This window comes from Gavialis gangeticus, unplaced genomic scaffold, assembly GCF_001723915.1.
Source record: "Gavialis gangeticus isolate Ggan-Ray unplaced genomic scaffold, GavGan_comp1, whole genome shotgun sequence".
NCBI classification, from domain to species: Eukaryota; Metazoa; Chordata; order Crocodylia; family Gavialidae; genus Gavialis; species Gavialis gangeticus.
The window spans coordinates 73,391,415-73,397,532 of record NW_017728994.1 but is presented as its reverse complement, the minus strand read 5'-3'; the positions used below and the strand labels follow the sequence as shown (position 1 = coordinate 73,397,532).

Below are 6,118 nucleotides of genomic sequence, written 5' to 3'. Positions count from 1 at the left end.
CCCCCCCCCCCCCCCAAAACAGTTCTACTCCATAAATCTTTCTACTAAGGAGGTTTTTCAATCTTTAAAAAAATCTTAAATTTTTAAGGTGTAACTTTTGTTTTAAAAAAACCCAGCTATGGACAACATAAAACCACAGCAGTAAGGAATTAAAGCTTTTAACATACCTTTGTAATTAACTTATCATTCTTTACAAACATTTTTCGTCCAAAAATTTACCTTACCAATTCAAAAGAGGGAAGATATACAATGATAAATGCTGACCATGAAAAAATAATTAGTTAAAATAGGTAGCAAGTATTATATTAGTTAAAAACTTGCTAAATATAATTCCAGTAACTCAATCAAATAGACTATTATTTTCTTGACTTTTTGGTATTTCTGTGTTTATCTCAGCAAAGTTGATTTGCATTCATGAATATGCACTTGAGGCTTTTAAATAGACCCACCTTTTTGTTAAAGCACCTCTTTCAATAGCTTAACACCGTTTTCCCAAAACTCTGTATTGTGCTGACAAGATTGAGTTCCATCTCAGTTAAAAAAAAAAATTCTATGCTGTAAATTATCAGAAGTCATTTTTCCTAAGGGTGAGGGTGTAACGTGTATCTATAGGTAAACCTTTTAATTGCCTAGGAAAGAAATGGAAAGGGAAAACTATGCAAAGAGCTTCAATTTCATTCTTGGTGGGGAAAAAAATCTAGTGACTATAGTTCATGACTAGATATTATAGTTATTGCAAAATGATGCTTTTGCTTAAAGTTTTCAGAGGCAGACTGTGTCCACAATCTGGGTCTCTGATTGTATGGTAAGGTATACTATTGAATGGTACAATCCATTATTCTATCTGGGCGGGGTTGCAACCTGTAACAGAACAGAAGTTCAGTGCACATAAATCAGACTTTCAAAATGGCTGAAAGTGGTTTAAGATAAACCTGGCTGAATGTAATATCAGACTTAACTGATTGGGGTCAAACCAGTTGATGAAACTTCTGTCCCAGACCCCTTCCTGGTTCAAGTTAATCGCCCTGTGCTGTGCTGTCTGCTTCAGCAGAGAAGGGTTGTGGGGGGGAGGGACTGCCCCCCTCTCCTCCAGCAAACCCCAGCTGGGGTCTGAGGCCAGGGAGAGGGAGATTAAACCCCACTTTCCATGAGTACAGAACTGCCCCGGCCCTGCTCAACTTACTGTTGGCTACAACTGTGAACTACAAATCCCAGAGGCACCTGGCAGCAGGAAGAGAAAGTGATGAGCAACCCTCCAGTGTACTGCTGTTGTGATTCTGGACTGCAAATCACAGAGACCTCATGGGCAGCAGGAAGAGGAAGGAAAAAAACCAGCCCATACCTTCTCCCAGCTTCTGGTCTCAGTCACTGCAGGTGTGTGGCTGTTCACTTGTTAGTTAGTTTAATTTCTGCAGTTTAGACTAATTTGGAAAGACTGAATTGATTCAGCCTCAGGCTTTTTGACAATCAGTACTTAGCCATAAACCAGTATAAGTGATCAGAAACTGGTTCAAATCTGTAACACAACAGAAGTTTAGTGCACACAATTTGCTTTCAAAATGGCTGAAACCAGTTTAAGATAAGCCTGGATGGATATAGTATCACACTTAACCGATTTAGGTTAAATCAGTTTATTGAACTGCTGTCCCAGATCCAGGGCTTTCCCGGGGGGGGGGGGTTTGGGGCAACTGCCCTGGGTCCCACAGAACCGGGTGGAGCAGCCGTAACAACTCCATGCTGCTGCCAGCTTCATGCCTGGCTGCTCGGACCCCCTCCCCCCTGAATCTGTCACTGGCTTCCTCATGTCTGGAGGCAGGGCCCTGTACCCTGCTTGGGCTGCCTCTGCCCAGATCCCCTCTGGATTCAAGTTAACTCACGGTCTCCCAGCATCCCAGGATGCTTTGCATTTCCCCCACAAACCCTTCCTTGTAGAGTCTGTGAGCTAGAATTGGCCCAAGCTGTCTACTCCAGCCAAGCAGGGAAGTGTACTGTAGCACCTCCTGGCTTCTGGTCTAGGCCACTGCAGACATGTGGCTGTACTTCCAGAATCAAAAGTGAGTATCTGTTCACTTGCCTATCAATTCAATTGATGCATTGTAGACTAACTTGCAGAGATTGAATTGATTCAGACTCGGGCTTTTTGACTCCCTGTACATAGCCCTGGAGTCAGATGTTTTAATAGTACTGGGATTTGGGACAGGCTGGAAACTACTATGCTCCCTTATCTTTTTTTTGGAAGGAAAAAGGCAAAAGAAACAGCAGCAAAGCATCTACCTGCAGGTTTTGAAGGGAAAACGTTGTCTTATTTTTCCGTCACCCAGCAGCATATAACCCTGGAGAGACACCCTAGCACATAATTTAGTACTGATAAAGCTATGTATTATATTGCATGGACTTTGGTCTTTTTCAGGTTGGTTAGTCTGTACATTTTAGAGAGTGATAACAGCAATCATAATATTGTATGCGTTTACATATATAAATAAGTATTAACTGTTGAATTCAAGATTAAATTTGAAATGTGAGTGTTTGTTTTCCATCCTATTGGGATGACCAGGGAGCACATTTTATGTCATACATCTGTAGGAATCTTTTCCTAGCTTTTATGTGCACATAAATAATGGTGTTAAACATGTATATTTTAAAGATTAGATCCTGGTAAATAAAAAAAGTATTTCCAAAAATAAACAAGATAGGTGAAATATTTTTGTATCTTACTCATTTTTAATCACTGAGATTATGGTTTTTATCCTTTTTTACCTTAATCATAATAATATACTTCAATGAATGACAAAATCTAAGTTAATATTTAGCTAAGTACTTCAAGAAGAAAACCTGAATTCATACTAATGGTATTATATAGTCTATTTGTACCACATTTGCTCTTTTGCTAAATATATACATTTGGCTCTTTTTTGCCAATGATATATATTTATATTTGGCAAAACACAAGAACAAATGTGGTCCAAATAGACTAGAAGATGGTATACATGCAGGTTACACACAGATATACATACACATCCCGATTTTGCCCATTAATCTAAAACGGGTTGGCAACCTGCTGCCCATGGGCCACATCTGGCTTGTGGAACATTTTGATCCATCCTGGAGACCTGGGGCTTTGGTGATATTTGGCTGCAAGGGACACCTGTAAGCATTTATTCTGCTGAGGGGACAAGCAGTATCGGTAGGGTCCTAGCACCTGCCAGTCCCTCTCCAATCTGGGGTGGGTCCTTCCAGGGTGCAGCTGGAAAAGATTACTTACCACTAATATAAATCCAATTTTTCTTCCTGAAGTACTTAGTTTCTGCTCCAATTTTGTAATTAGCTGTGATTATATAAATTTTTGCAGTTCTTTTAAAACTATAGCTAGTTCTACAAAAATACTACAGCAAACCAAAGTGAACTTTCCACATTCTGTGTGTGGAAATATACATATATATGGCAAAAGAGCAGATGTGGTCCAAATAGACTGGAAGATGTTATATATGTGTATACACACACATCCTGATTTTTCCTATATATATATATCTATATCTATATCTATATCTATATACATCTCGAGATATATTTGTAATAAACCATAAAGCTCAACTGGATTCTCAACAACCTGCGTACATGCAATCATCATCTTCCTTCACAGGAGGTCAGAAAAATAAACAAACTCAACTCATCTTCTAGCACTGTCTGTTCTCCCATAAATAATACCAAATGTTCTTCTGTAAATTTGTGTTTATGTATTTATAGAATTTAATACCATGTATTTAATTTGACTTGTAAACACAATATTCATTAAGAAATATAACTTATAGCTCTCTGGTAATTCTAGACATTACAGAAGACCTTAATTCTCAGTTTTAAAAAAATCTGATCTCCTGGAAATTTGTTCTTTTATTTGCCCTTTAAAATTGTTTCTCACCCAAGTCCCCCCCCCTTGAACCTTTTCCTTGCCCTCTCTTTGGGTTATGGAATGATTATCTGGCAGTTCTAAGTTCCTGACTGCTCACTGATGATAGTTTTGACTGAAAAACCTGACCCTCTAGCTTTGTTTCATTTCAGCATGCTGACATTCTCGTTGTATTCATGATCTGCAATTTAATTCAAGTGCACTTAAGTTCTAGCAAACACATACCTGCCAAGAACACTATGCTGTGTATTAGGCTCCATTTGAGGAAGAAGAGATGGGTAAATATCACTGCTGCAGCAAGCATGAGAGGATAACCTGCCCACACATACGCCATCCCAATTAGCCAAGGCAAAAAAAAGCTTCTACTCCCTGATGATTTGAAGGAAGTCTTCCTTATACTCCTTATGATCCAACCTGGTCTGAATCCTCTGTACAGTGTTGCAGGAAGAACACTATTTATACAGCTAAAAATATAATCATTTAAAGAAAATGAAACATATTGAATGCTCTAACTGAACACATAAGTTGTACACAGCAGGATTTTTTGTGACTATGAACAGTACACGTTCAGCTGATTTCTCTCTTCATTTTCAAGGGTACAAGGTTCTAGGTAGCAATGAAAAATGTAAAGGGGGAACCTACCATTTATTTAGAACACATGAAAAAGGAACCAAGTAATTTTGCTCAAACTGGTGGTGGTGGTGGTATTGAAAAGACCACTCACTACAAGGCAGTATAGTGGCATCACAGACCACTGCCTTTTTTTTTTCTTTTTTTTTTTTGCAACTGCAGCCTTGAACTTGAAATGAGCCTAAAACTAAATGCAAATTGAGCAAAAATAGTAACAGCACACACTGCACGTGTCATTCAAACACATGGGTGGAGCCAAGTTCATGGATACTGTAAAAGGTTTTTTTCTTTATTATTATTATTGCTACTGTTAAATGAGTCCATCAATGAAAGTAATCACAATTCACATACAAGACTCTACACTTTTCAAATTAAGGAATTTTCATTTTAAAGTAGACATGCATTTATTTAACCAAAGGATAGCATCACTGATTTGTCTTAGCTTACTGCAGATCTCTGAAATATAGTCTTTACTGCTTTCCAAAAAACACAAGAAAGCAGTCAAGACAATAAAGTAATTGAATTCAAAGTCTCAAACAAGGGGAAAGAACCAGAAGTAGACAAAAAATTAAAAGAATGAGGCCCATTTAATAGAAACATTAAATTGGAGATAACTTAATTATATGCAGAGATTATGCCTTATTTTAATACAAATACAGCTTTTAACAAAAGATAAAATGCTGTGCCTCTACACTCGACAGCATTTCAATTCAAATGATCCCCATAATTTCAAAATTTGCTTTATTTTAGGAGTAACAGTATTTCTATATTTTACAATGCACTAGATTAGAAAATCTAGAAAGTAATAAGAAGCGTGCATAATATACATAACTCTTTAATACTATTAGTATTCCCCTTCCCCTCCCCTTACAATACAACTTTGTGACTAACTTCAACAGACCACCTCTGCGTATAGACTTATTTCTACATTCTGCTCCAGGCTAAACATTCTTCTGTGTATACACTAGTAAATTCAACAGCCTCTTTAACATCTGAGAACGAATTACTGACAAGTCATTTTTTGCTCCATATTGCAAGTCAACGTGGCAACCCTGTTTTTTTTCTATTATAAACATGTACTGTACCTCAGCTCAGAGTCATTTGGATGCTGATACAAGATTCATAATGGCTGTCAGAATCTGCAATTTTTCCTTTTGTTTTATGAGGTCAGGCAATATTACCTGCACTGATATATTCCATTTTCCCAGCTGAAAACCTTCTCATTTGAGCACGACAGGTTGAGGGAGTCATGATTTTGCAACCTAGCATGTGAAACACAGTATGAGGGGGCAGGTGGCTAACCCCACATTCTCCTTTTGCTCTTGTCCACTGGCAACAGTAAATTAAACTGTCAAAAATGGAATTGTCCTGTCATCAACAAAGCTATAGCTTCGCAAGTATTGCAACATCAGATATATTTCTAATTCTGCATTTCCCTGCACCTGTAATTTCATCAGAAACTCGCACTGGACCATGGTGAGAAGCTGTCCAAGGGACACTGGCATTGTGAATTCCTTTGGAGGTTTGACATGGCATTTCAAAGACAGAAATTAATGAACAATACCAGCAATTTGTTATATATAA

The 6,118-nt window shown here is 37.9% G+C and overlaps 1 protein-coding gene and 1 long non-coding RNA gene across 2 annotated transcripts in view; both read right to left on the bottom strand.

Moving 5' to 3' along the window:
- The window catches only part of MGMT (O-6-methylguanine-DNA methyltransferase), a 372,054-nt gene that overhangs the window by 172,527 nt on the left and 193,409 nt on the right, over window positions 1-6,118 (bottom strand). The window lies entirely within an intron of this gene.
- The window catches only part of LOC109287721, a 20,435-nt gene continuing 15,215 nt past the window's right edge, over window positions 899-6,118 (bottom strand). Inside the window, exons 2-3 of the long non-coding RNA XR_002094951.1 lie at window positions 1,466-1,473; window positions 899-910 (exon numbers count right to left, since the gene is read on the bottom strand). This is a non-coding gene — a long non-coding RNA (uncharacterized LOC109287721). The remainder of the gene's footprint in view (window positions 911-1,465; window positions 1,474-6,118) is intronic.